A 12,906-nucleotide genomic window follows, 5' to 3' on the forward strand; every position below is an offset into this window, starting at 1 on the left:
GTGCTATATTTTTTAATTTTAAAAACACGAGGTACTAACACTTCATTCAGATTGCTAACTTTCATTGGTAGTGTTCTGCATTTAGGAGGAAAAAGTTTCCTTTTGCTTTGACATTCTTCTGTGATGTAAAAAGCACCACCCCCCTCCTTTTTTTTTTTTTTTTTTTTTTTTTAATTGGGGGCAGGGAGGCAGAGAGGAAGAGAGATGGCTCTGGCTGCTGAACATTAATTAATCTATGGGATTTGGTTTCCACAACAACCAAGCGCCTTAATGTCAGACATGCCTGGAGTGTGCATAGTGCCACTGGGAGCTGTATGACTTGTGCCTGCCTTCTGTGAAACAACACTACAAAAATGTGGTGGGTTTTTTTGGTTGGGGGTTTGTTGTTTTTTTTTTTAAACTTGTAGCTAATGCTTGGTTTGTGCTGTCAGCGTTAGCATTTCGTTGTTTTGCTTGTGCATCGGTGATGCAGAGCTAGAGAATGGCTTATATGTGAAAGCTGTGCTTTCTGGAATTCATGCAGCACCTATAGCTGTTTCCTGGTTTCCAGTTGCAGCTGAGAAATTCCTCATGTTTGAATTCACTATGTGCTCATCAGAATTAATTGAATATTAGTCATTTAGCTAATTCAGTATTCTTCTTCTGATTGTCCTGTGAAGTAATGAGGAACTGTGGAGAAATAATACATTGAATCATGTTACAGGTTGAATTCTGTACTCGTACAAGAGTACTTACAAAATCATAGAATAGTTTGGGTTGGAAGGGGCCATTAAAGATTGCACTATTCATGCAAGTACACACTAGGAATGATCCAATAACAGTTCTAAATAATATTGCCTATAAGTGCCAGAAAATGTGGATGTCAGTTCTTCATTTCTGATTATTCATAATTAAGATAGGTGTTTTATTTCTGCGCTGGCTCCCTATTTTGTTTTGGCAAATACATTATATTTATGTCCACTTAATTGTCTGTTTGCGTTGACAGAGTGGTGTTAAATGGCCTTAGTGTAAATAATGTAGATTTCAGCAAATGTTTAACCTGGTACCCATGAAAGCTTGGAGCATGACTTAAAACAGTCAAAGTAACATTGATGTATTGTTATAGAATACTAGTCATATAGCACATCTCTTTAAATGCAATATTCTTCTCTAGCCACCAGGAACTGATGCTTATTTGGGACCTACAAGTCTTGGCCTGTCTCAGCTTCAGATGAAAGGCTGTGATAGAAGTTAAAAACCAAGAGGAGTGAACTTGCAAAAGGCCCAGATGCAGGAAAATTGGTTCTCACAGCCCTGTGCAGTTCTTTGGAAAGACAGATTTTTCCATCAATAATATGCCAAAAAATTACCACAAAGCAACAGGAGCGATAATTGGGAGTGTAATTTGCAAAAAACAGGCCTGTATTCTCAGCTGGTAGAAGGTGCTGTTTTAGAGATCTGATGGCCATAGTTTTTGTATTGCTTTCAAAACAACGAGTTATCTACCACCTTTAAGTAAAAGTCCCTTTGCTGTATAGATGTGTTGCTGTGCTTCTGTGTAACAAGACAGGCTGAGTTCTCAGTGTGTGTGGGTGAGCGTGCAGATAGGCAAACTTACAGTTGAACACACTAGGAAATGCTTTGCTGAATCAGCCATGATGTTCAGCACATCATGCAACCAAGTCTAAATCAACTTGTCAGAAATGTTGGTTGTGCAGTTGACATGAATTCAGGTAGTTAAAACAGATGACCTTTTAATGCTAATGCTGTTCTTTTTTTCCCTGTGGAAAGACAAACCTATACTGAAGCAGTTTCATGACAGCTAATTCAAAGTCCTCAACACAGGTCTCTTTGTGATGTATATTGCTGGAGGCAAGGGCAGACCATAAACAATTTTTTTACATCCGACCCACATTTTCCTCTCTCCATAGGAAGTTGCTTTGACATTCTCTCTAGTCAACTTTTTTCTGTCTTGTTTCTGGACTGACTATATACAACTCATCACATGAAGGCTGTCATAATATGTTATGATTGGGGCTGTATAGGACATTTAAAAGAACATACTGATTTTCAATGAAAAGACATTTGGAAATGCTAACAGTGCATCAGCAAAATGGAAATTCAGGGTGTTGAGTGTCCTAGAGCAGCACTTGGCTGTCTTGGGAAGTTCCCCTTGTCTTCTGGAGCTGACTGTTAGGCCCCAGCACATTAGGACTGTGTGTGGTATTCCTGGTCTGACACTAAGCACAAGTTTTTGAGGGAGCCTCAGAAATAAATTTTGCAGAATCTTCCCAACATTCATTTTTGTTGTACCAGAAAGGAAGGAATGGATGAACAGGCAAAAGGTAGTCAGTTGCATGTTCCTTTTCTGCTGTGCCTCAAGGGAACATTCAAAAATCAATACCTAAATTAACACCGGAATATCCCTGGTTATCAATGGGACAGTGTCCAGAAGGATGAATCATAGGCTGCAAATTAACAAAATGTATCTTCCCTTTTGTATTGGTTCTGTGTCAATGAAGAGTGTAGGTGAATGTGAAAGGGAGCTATAGTTTTAACAGTCCTCCTGGGGAAGAATTTCTCATTTAGATGAGCGTTATATGAACTTGGAGAATAGCTGTCAATCAGATTCTTTGCTTGGAACTGTTCACAGTTTCTCCCTCTCTTTTCAAATAAATAAATGTCTTGCGGAGGTGAAGAGGAACAAGAGATTGGTGGCAGTACTAAAGTGCCTTTCTAGAATGAGCAGGTTATGCTGATTTTTTCCCAGCTGAGGGAACTTTGCAAGTTTTTTAATTGCTTTCCTTTTCTCAAGCATTGCTGTTTTCATCTTCTGCCCATTAGTGTTTAAAAGGTAACCGGGTATCGTAAATGTGTCACTAATACTTCAATCCCCTGTAGTGACCTCTGCTCCTCTGTTTTCAGATCTTGGTTCATGTAGTCCAACTTCTGGGGTTTTATTATACCTGTTTAGTAATTTAAGAACCATGTAATTTTGGCCCAGATTTGGGAAGATTTGCTCACAGTGGAAATCGTATTAAGCAAGTGGTTTCTTCAGCTGGAACTAGAAATTTCATGAGAAATGCAAAAGTGAGTGCAGGTGATACTGAATGTTTCATTGGAATCTGATTTCCTTTGTTCTCAGAACTATGATAATACCCAGAAGCAAACCCAGATTTCCATTTCCATATTACTTTTTTTGGCTCATCCTGAGCTGTAAGGTCAATATTGCAAAATGAAAGTAATGTTCTAAGCAGTAAAGGCAAACCAGTAACAGAAGTGTTCATTCCCTCTCAATTTCCTGCAAGAATTTTAATTTAAGGTAATTGACATTAATCAGTCTCAACTATTCTGGAGCCAGACAATCTACTTCTGCATTCTGTTTCTCATTGCTACCCATAAACCTTTGGAATAGTTTTAGCTGTTGTAGGCCTCTGAAATGCCCTTTTATTTCGAGCTCTACGTTGATGATGTTAACAAAAGAGTTGTTTCTCTTGCCTAGGAATTAAAGCATCGAAAGCGTTCTTTCTCAGATAGTGGCTATATGGGAACACTTTTCACATGCTGTGCTGTAGTTCATCGGTTCCCTTAATTCAAAAGGGTAGGTCATTTACAGGGACCTCGTGCCAGAAGCATGACACAAACTCTGAGGTTTACCTCTCAGCAGGGATGTAGGAAGCAATAAAAGTTTAATAATAATAGAAATAGCTTGGGACAGAGCCTGTGAAATAATCCTGAATTCTTGTAAGGTGTTTAAACCTCGTTAGGAGCCTGATCCAACTTCTGATGAAATGAATAGCCCTCTAGCAATTGGTCCTTACAGGAGCTGGATCAGACTGTCTTCCAGGAGGCTCCCATGCCTGTGCTGCCTCCGTAATACTTTTGGCTATGATGCCTTGTTCATCTTACTTGAGTGAGCTCATAAAGCAGTTAGTGACATGTAATGAGAGTCATTCCACCATTCTTGACAAAACAAAACCCAAAAGGCCATTCTGGTTCCAGCTGGTACACAGACACTTATCCCTGTCTCTGCCTTTGATCAAAACACTCAAAGTCAGTGTTCTACTGTTAGATCAGTACCAGGAGCACATTGCTTTTCCCCATTCGAATGCCCGCAGTCCCCATAAACAAAATTGAATTATCTTATGCACTGACAGGCAAAGTTTCTTCGCATCCATTTCCCACATCCCTGTCTGTGACAAATGGCAATTCAGAAACTGTTAACCTTTTTGTAGGGCTACAAGCACAAAAAAAGACAGCCAACGCTCGCATTAGGCTTGTCTGAAGTTGGCAGTCACAATAGACTTATTGGCCCAGGCATGAGGACCTGAAAGTGAGCCAGAGGCATGGTGACTTGTTCTGTGATTATCATTTTTTAAAATTATTTTTCCTTTGAAAATTTCTACATTTGTTCTTGTCTGGTTTGATAGGAACTTTTATTTTTCTCCTCACTGCTGAAGAATAGCTTGAGGCCTCTGTGTTCTTAATGTTTAAAAAAATTACACCTTTTCACTGCCTTCTCATATACTGCAAGCGGGCTGATGAAGGTTTCCATTTCAAAGCCATTGTTATGCTCATGACTTCTTGCAGAGCATTTTCTGCACTGGGCCATAGATATGGATGTTGTGTATAATGTGGCAAGTTCTTAGAAATGTGTTTTTTCTTGTGTAAAACCAGTAAGAATGGTGTATTAGAATTGCCTGAGTGCTGATCTCTTACTGTTTTAACTATATCAGTTTACAGGGCATGGAGGATTGGAATATTGGTTATTCCTTCACTATGTGTATTCACGGGGGAAAGCAGTAAATGGACAGTGAGTGGGCAATAATTCATTTAGGACTAAACCATAATGTAATTGCTTGTGCTTTGTCTTAGTCCAAAGGCAGGTGAAAAGGTGCTTCTGTGAGCAAAAAGAAGTACAGACGTGCAGTGTCTGGCATCCTGTCTGGGTTGTAGTAAAAAGATCAAGTGCTAAACCAGCCTGGTCAACAGAAATTATTACTTCCTGATTCCCCTTTCCCTGCCCCCCAGGACTTCTTTAAGGTTTGGCAATGGAGAAAGTTGTGCTCTGTCTGCTGATGAGCTAAGGGGTTCATTGTGCAAAATACCTGCCTGCACATCTGACTCTTGTTGCTAGACTGTGGCAATACACAAGGCAAATGCCTAATCGCAGACAACAAGGAAATCTGGATGATGCAGACCTTTGCTTTCAGAGAAGCAGAAGGGAACTGATGCTGTAATTGTTTCGGAAAGCAGAGGGGCAGTTCCTCACCACTCTTCCTTGTTTCTCAGGGCTCAGATTAGGGCCTCACGAAAGACTGCTGATGCCAGCACAAGGGACAGGATCGTCTACCTTTTCTTAAAGCTGGGGAGTTGCTTGATGAACAGGCTTCTATTGTCAGCCCCTTCTATTAGGCTGCTGATCATTCTGTAGCACAAAAAGACTTCTGTTCACTTCCACAGCACTGAATTAGCAATTGCAGACAAACTGACTGACTGACGTGAGCAGTGGCTTGCTGGGCATTGCTGCTGCACCAGCAAAGTCAGTAGGAGCTTTTCAGACTGTCTGAAGGGGTAGTGCCAGTTGGCCTGAGGTGCGTCATGATGAACCCATCTATCGGGAACACCTTGCTTGTCCTTATTAACAGAGATCAGCACAGATCAATTCCGAGGTGCACAGACAACTCAGTGACATGACTTCTATGGATGTGCATGTGGAAGGAAATTACCCTTGAAAGAAGTCATACCTCTGTGCTGACAAGGGGTGGGGAGGACAACGGACTGGTGTCTGTCTCCATTTGACCAGCCATGCTTTCAAGTTACCACCTTAGTAGAAATCAACCCAAGCTGCAAAGTTTTGGTCCAAATCCACAGGGATGGGTGATCTGAAATATCAGGTCTCCACCACTGCATTGCAATCACATGAGTTACAGAGGATGATATGCAGCTTAATGTCCTTCAAAGACAAAAAAAGGTGTAATAAAAGAAATATTTTCTTCTCAGGTTCTTGAACAGAGATGAATCCTGTGTGATCAAACACAGTATGTAATCCTTAGTCATTAAATGGAGTCTTCATATATCCTGCCCTTCTTTAGCTTACATGGCAGAGGTTAGACAGAAAAATGCCATGTTCACTTGGCTCTAGCAGGTATAATCAGAGTTAAGATTTACCCTGATCCTAGAATGGAAACCAGAGAATGCACTCTTGAAATCAGTGTTTGTGCAGAATAGGTGATTGCTTGTGAAAGGCTCTACTACATTCAACCTTTCCCACACCTCTTGGGAGCCCAAGGCATAAGAAGGAAAACCATCATCGGTAATAGAGCTGGAGCTGAGCTAATCTTATCTCAAATTTCATCGGTGTTTGCCTTCAGGATCTTTTGATGAAGCTCAAGGCTGTGGAGCATGAATCCAGCATGGATCTATTGTGCGTGAACTACTCAGACTTTGGGAGGAATCTTTGAAAGTGAAAATGAGATGAACTGTAATTTTCTTGCCAAGAAACATCAGTAGTCAAAGAAAAAATGTCCAGAGGCCTTGGAAAATTGTCTGCTAAACCACAAAACCTTTGTCATTCGTGCATTTCCAAAGCCCTGAGTGGATCACCTGGTGGCAGCAGAGAGCATCCAAGACCAATGTCAGAAACCACTGAAACGGGTTGGTATCCATCAGCCCGGAGGCAAACCTCTCCCCGACTTGAGAGTTGAGACAGTAGATACTGCCTTTGAGCATGAAGAGCAGATACTGACGGGCATTCTGCCATCATTCTGGAGTCTTCACGCTGCATTTCTGATCCTGCCTAGGAGGGGCTTTCCTTTCCTGTCTGACACAAACCTGCCTTTGTGCTTGGAACAGGGAATATCCAGTTAATAGAAAAATACAATTCATCATCAGGACTAGCTTGTCTGCTGGAAGATTTGGCATCCTCTAGCTGCCTAGCATGCAGCCACATCAACCTCATGCTTTTGGATTTCTTCCTGTGAAGTCAACAGTGTGGTCTGCATTATGAATGCCTGCCAAGGTGGGTGCTGAAAAGGACCAAGCCTGCTTAGTATATATGAGATGTGGAAGTCAGACCCTTGGGTAGTGCTGATTATCACACAGAAGTAATGGAGCAAGGGTTGCTAGATATTTGGAAGCTGAAAACTTGTCATGGCTGGAGCAGGATAATGGTCATTGCTGTGTGTGAGATGAATATAATTCAGCAAGTGTAGATTTTTAAGTGCATTAAATATGGCTTCCCCTTTTCCTTGTAAACTCATGTCACATAGGCTGCCGTATCTCACCCAAAGGGTTCCTGCCTTCTTTGTAGGTCCACTTAAAACTCTCAGCTTTGGATCACTTGCTAGATCCTTGTTTCTTAGGGAGATCTGGACTGTATACTTCAGTATATGGACTTGCCAGAACCCTAGCTCATTGAAGAGACTCAGGTCAGAAATTGTTAAATGCCAGGAAGCATCTTTCCTCTGTGGAAATCCAGTCTGTGTCTGTGTATCACACTTAGCACTCCTAGTGAAAAAACATCTTCCTAAATGTTGTAAGTTTGTTTTAAGTAAGAGAGGGCTTGTGTACGTTCATTCACATGGCTGAGCTGGAAAGAGTTCTGGTCTTCCCATTTTCCACCAGACACTGCCTAAATCTATTTCCATAGCTCTTGTTACTTTACCGTGAACGTAAAATCCAAACAAATAAAAGTTTCCAGCTTTCTTGGTCAGTTGAAATTAGGAAAAGGACGATAGGAACAGACAAGACCAGCTTATCCAGGACACAGCCTGTTAACATCCTAACGGGTATTCAAGTATAATATTAATTTTTCACACTTGTATTAAAAAATCCCACCAAAAAAAAAATCAAACCCCAGTGAAGAATGATTCCTGCTGATAAGAAAATCGCGGTGCTTAAATTCATTAATAGAATAGGCTGTGGGATACATTTCAAAGCATGGGGTGAGAAATAAGCTCCCAAATCCCATTAAGAAATAACAGGATTTATGTGCATTCCTCCCATATATTAACTTTCCCCTCTGGAAACGTCTTGTGCTGAGTTGGTGCCATTTTTCAGGCAGGTGCAGTGTTTTGCAGTTCCCACAGACCTCTTCAGATAATCTGCCAGCCTGAAAGCCATTCCCTATTCTCACTCAAGAATGGGGATTTTCCAATGCACGGATGAATGACAAGTTTGGCTGACAAATGTCATAGCTCCATGTTCTACTGGGATTCAGTCGCACACCCTGCAATGATGCTGTAAGCAGTTTTGTCCTGTCCATATCAGCAGTTAAAATGTTTTAAACACCAGCCAACAGAGATAGAAGAGATACCGGTTTTTAATAGCCATTATTAGTAGTGGGTCATTTTCTGAACATGACTTGACATATAGAAGTACAATTTGTGATGCTGAAGTCTTTGGGGAATTTGTATTGTCAGCAGGGTCAGTATTCTTGGCACTGTTAGGGTTTCTTCACCTTTTTAATGGAGGCAAGTTTTTGAAAATATACCCAATCTTCACATTTGCCATTACATGTTAAGAGTTTTCATGACTTTTCCTTTTAAAGGCATGGATAAATGTCATATGTTAATTCACATAAAAATTAAGATAAAAGTATTCTGGAAATATTTGCCAAAGAAAGGGCAAACAGACCCGTTTCAAAAAGTGGAAACAGTTTCATGGAGCAGGAGGCCAGAAAGGTCTCCAGGATCCCTGAAGAAGATACATGTGGCAAGAGCTGTTTTCAGAAGAATTGAAAGAGCATACAGTCCACTACATGTTGCAGAAGATTTCCTAACACCTATAGAGAACTACTGATTTCCTGATAAAAAGTGTTAACTATAGTAATGCAGAAGTATTTTTCTGGGTTTTCTGTTCAGCTTGTAAGCAGTATTTATTTTTTCTGTCATGGTAGTGCCAGCACGTCACATTTGAAAACTGTAACCCCTTTATGCTATTTATGAGTGTAATAAAAATACCTGCTTCCAGGCATTCAGCATTTATAGTTGTGATGTAGTCACAACATGTAAATATAAAAAACCAAATATGGCAATGGGTGAAGAGTGAAGCAGGGGTGAGTCTGCAAATGCACCAGTGAATTTTGTACCTTCTATAATAATGTTGTTGCTTGGAGTTTATGCATTATTTAATTTTGGATTTTAAGATGTTTACAATACAGCATAATTGCTAGCAGAATTGTGTTCTTGAAAACTTGCAGTAGTGCTGGATCCATTATTGTTTCTTTTTTTATTTTTCTGTAAAAATATGCATTATCTAAATGAACACTTGATTTAGAAAAGTGGATTGATTCCTAATGTCAGACCTTATGTTTTTATACATTGATTGATAACCAATCCTGCCAGTGGACAGAGAGATATCCATATTTCTCAAATGCAGTCTCATAGAAACTGGGAAATGAGCTGATGAAATTCAGACCAAAGATCTGGCTGTTTTCCAGGAGCAAATACATGGCAGGATGCATTTCCAGTTTCAAGAGAGAGGCTTGAAATGGAGAAAGAAATGTGAAACATTTGGACAGAGAGGGGTGGGGTCGTGAGGGAAATCTTCATTTTATCAATGATCCCGCTCCCCTCCCTCCTGCCCTGCTCCATTTCATGTTTGCTTAAAAGCAGTTGCCAGTGTTTGTTGAATAGTGTCAGCACAGAAGGGATGCAGCCACTGACCTGACTATAAGGCAACAGCAAAAGGTTAGCAGAATTAGTCTTGTACTGCAGACTTGTATTAATAGTTGTATTGTGGTGTTGTTGGCACAAACTCTGCAATTAAATAAGTTGTTGGCACTCTTCCCTAGGTTAAATTACTACTGCTGTTCCCCCTGCTTGCAAGTCAATGAATACAACACTTTTGGGGAGGCAAGTTCAAACATTTTTGTTCTTTTGCAATTCTGCACATTTCTGATTTCAAGCTAAGAGGTTTCTGCTGGCTTTCCAAGTAGACGTCTGTTGTTCTCTCTCTACAAACAGCCCATGCAAACTAATGCTGGAATAACCAAGCAGGGAAGGAGGTGGGTGAGGGGGAAAGACACAACAGAAGACTGATGTAGAAACAAATACCCTTAGAAGGGGTCCTTGCTTTCTCTCATGCTCGGGCCCATGGATGTTTCTTAGCACTGGACTATTGTTGTAGAGGATTAGTTTTCCATCACAGTTTCATCAGGGGCACCTTACCCTTTTTATCAGCCCAGAAAGACAGCCACAAACATGGGGGGTGGGGGTATCCCCACCTAGCCTCGCCCAAAAGAGCAAAGCAGCCACTTTTTCCAGCCCAAGGCCCTCTTCCCACTTCTGCTTTAGTCAATGACAATTGGGTTTGGCCCAGGGGCCATGCACCCCTCTGTGCTGCTCTGCAGGACCACTGACAGCAATACACCTCTCCAGTCCTGCTTACAGAAAACTTTGCATTTCCAATTTATTAAGAATTCCTTCTGCTTTGGGAAAAGGAGTCCTTGTGCTTCTTCCCAGGTCTGTCTCTGATTTAGCAACAGATGTTGGCCTACCAGGCAGCACCTATGTCTTCACCTGTTCGCTAGCGGGTAGGTCGAAAAATCCCTCTTCCCTGGTGTATCATAACTTTGCTTTTCTACAGTGTTTTCAGTAAAGCTAGCGAGTCAACCACAGTCTGACTTCTCTTCATGACCTAAATTAAGACTAAGTCTAAGGCACAGTCCAGTCCTCTGGGGTAACAAGCTGTAAACATCAGGCACAAGAACTGGAAGTGTTTCAGTCTCTTATTTCCCTGCAGTCAGTGTTGAAATGCAGAAAGACTGTAGCAAGGCTGTGCTACTTACTGTACAACCTGAGAAACTTGTACATACAATGGTTTTGTAAGAAACTGGTTGTATACAGAAAAATGTCTAGGGAGAACCTTAATCAATGCTTTCCTTAAGACTGGCTGTTATTTAAGCAATCATAGGATGTTAATAGCAAACCGCATTTAGAGGCTTCCCTGTTTGCCAATGACATGATCTTTCTGTGGCTTATATCAGTGTTTAATGGAGATTGATAGAGAGTGAGCCACTAGCACACCAATAGAAGTTGGAGGTTAGGAGAAAGGAGTAAGCAGAAACAATAGTAAGTGCGCTTGAGTGACTCTCTGTCTCTACAACTTCTTATGTATCTCATCAGCTGCTAAAACAAAAGGTTCCTCTGCTGAAGAGAACCAGGACGAGCATCTATTGTTCTGTGTGTTTTATTATTCTCAGTCTGTGATCTTGTCAGCTCGCATTAGCTTAACAGGTTGGACTGTGTCACTCCTTGGGTGGGAGACTTTGAAATGCCATGAGAAATGACATAAAGTGGTTCAGTCCATAGCCCTGCTCCCGCCGAGTCAGTGCTGAATCACTGACCCATCAGAGTTTGAGGTGGAGAGGGTGTGATAGCACCGCTCTATGAGATGTTCTGGCCTTGGTGATGAGATATTATAGAAGGTCAGTTGGTGGCATATTTTACTAGAATAAAAATGTGATCCCATGAACCAGATTCTGTTTGGGATAAATTGCATACCGACACCAGCACCATCATCTAGACGGTGCTAGATGCAGCTAAGGGTTGAGGGTAGCTGTTGTGAGGTACTTTGGTAGCACATAGCAGAGCCTGCAGGAAAGTGGTTGCATGTGTGTGTGTGTGTGTGTGAGCTGAGAAAAACACACTTTTGAGCTGAGTCGGAACGTAGCCTGGAATATAGAACTGAAAGGTAATACATAACTGGATTTGGAGGGGTCCCTGAACACCAATTTCATACTCTACTCTTGGCTTAAATCAGTGTTTTATAGGCAGTGAGAGCGAGCTAGCCATTAGTACTAAAAATAGAGATGTAATAGGGAGAAAGGAGTAAATATGAAAATTCAGTGCTTGTGTAATATGCTTGTGACATTTTGATGGTGACAACATACAGCTGGTGCTAGTTAAGGGGTCTGATCTATGCATCCAGTCATCTCAGTTTTAAGCCCTTTTTATAATTCGCAGGGGGTTGTAATCTGTCCTTGTACTTTTGGTGACCAGTTCTAGACCAAGCACAATACTCAGTCAAATGTCTTTGGTTAGTTGCTGAGTCTTCAGCACTCAGGAGTGAGTCTGGTTTTCTTTAGGGTAGTTTGAAAATGGTGGTAGTATCCTGCCATTTCCAACAAAAGCAGTATCTTCCATCACACCCGTGGCTGTGGCATTCACAAATAACCTAAAGGGCACAGATTACTCCAATGGCAGTTGAGTCCGAGTGCCAATGTTGCAAGGCTCCCTACAACTGTGGGATATCATTGCCCATCTTCAGTAGCAACACCTAGAAATCTGCAAGGCAAGTTTATTGTGTAGGGGTTTGAAGTATTTCCTAACAAAGTAGTTCAAGGTCTGAACAAATACATGTTCTAAAAGTTGGTAATGTGGGAGCTAAGTAAGGAAGCCAAAGTTATAAAGACACCTTTCTGTACATGAGAGACTATGCCTTTCCAGACTCTGCATATATCCCTGCAAACTCCCTATCCAAAAAAACCCCCATCAAAACCAGGAAAGAAAAAAAAAAAAAAGATGGATAAAAGGAAAGTGTGGTTGTCTCATAGCTGCTCAACAGGCAACTCTGAGATCCTTCTGGCAAGATCAACTGAAGCTGAATTTGTCATTGTTTGGCTTGTGTCACCCAGCTGGTCGGGTCAGAGAGCTTCTCTGACCTGAGTCCACCAGTGATGGACAGGTCTGTAGAGGGCATTATCACAACATAATCACATGGAATGAAAGGAAAACTCTGTGCGCCTTTCTTAACTTCCCCCCGGGCCCTGCCCCCCGTTCTACAAATCTTTAGGAGAATACATCTTTTCTTGTTTTACTCTGAATCTGTTAATGCTTCTGTTATGTAATAAGGTTTTCACAGCAAAATATGGCCTGGAGAGTAGTAAGTGGAGCTCTTCCAAGGATCCGCAAAGGTCAGCAA

This window comes from Falco rusticolus, chromosome 1 (assembly GCF_015220075.1).
Source record: "Falco rusticolus isolate bFalRus1 chromosome 1, bFalRus1.pri, whole genome shotgun sequence".
NCBI lineage: Eukaryota > Metazoa > Chordata > Aves > Falconiformes > Falconidae > Falco > Falco rusticolus.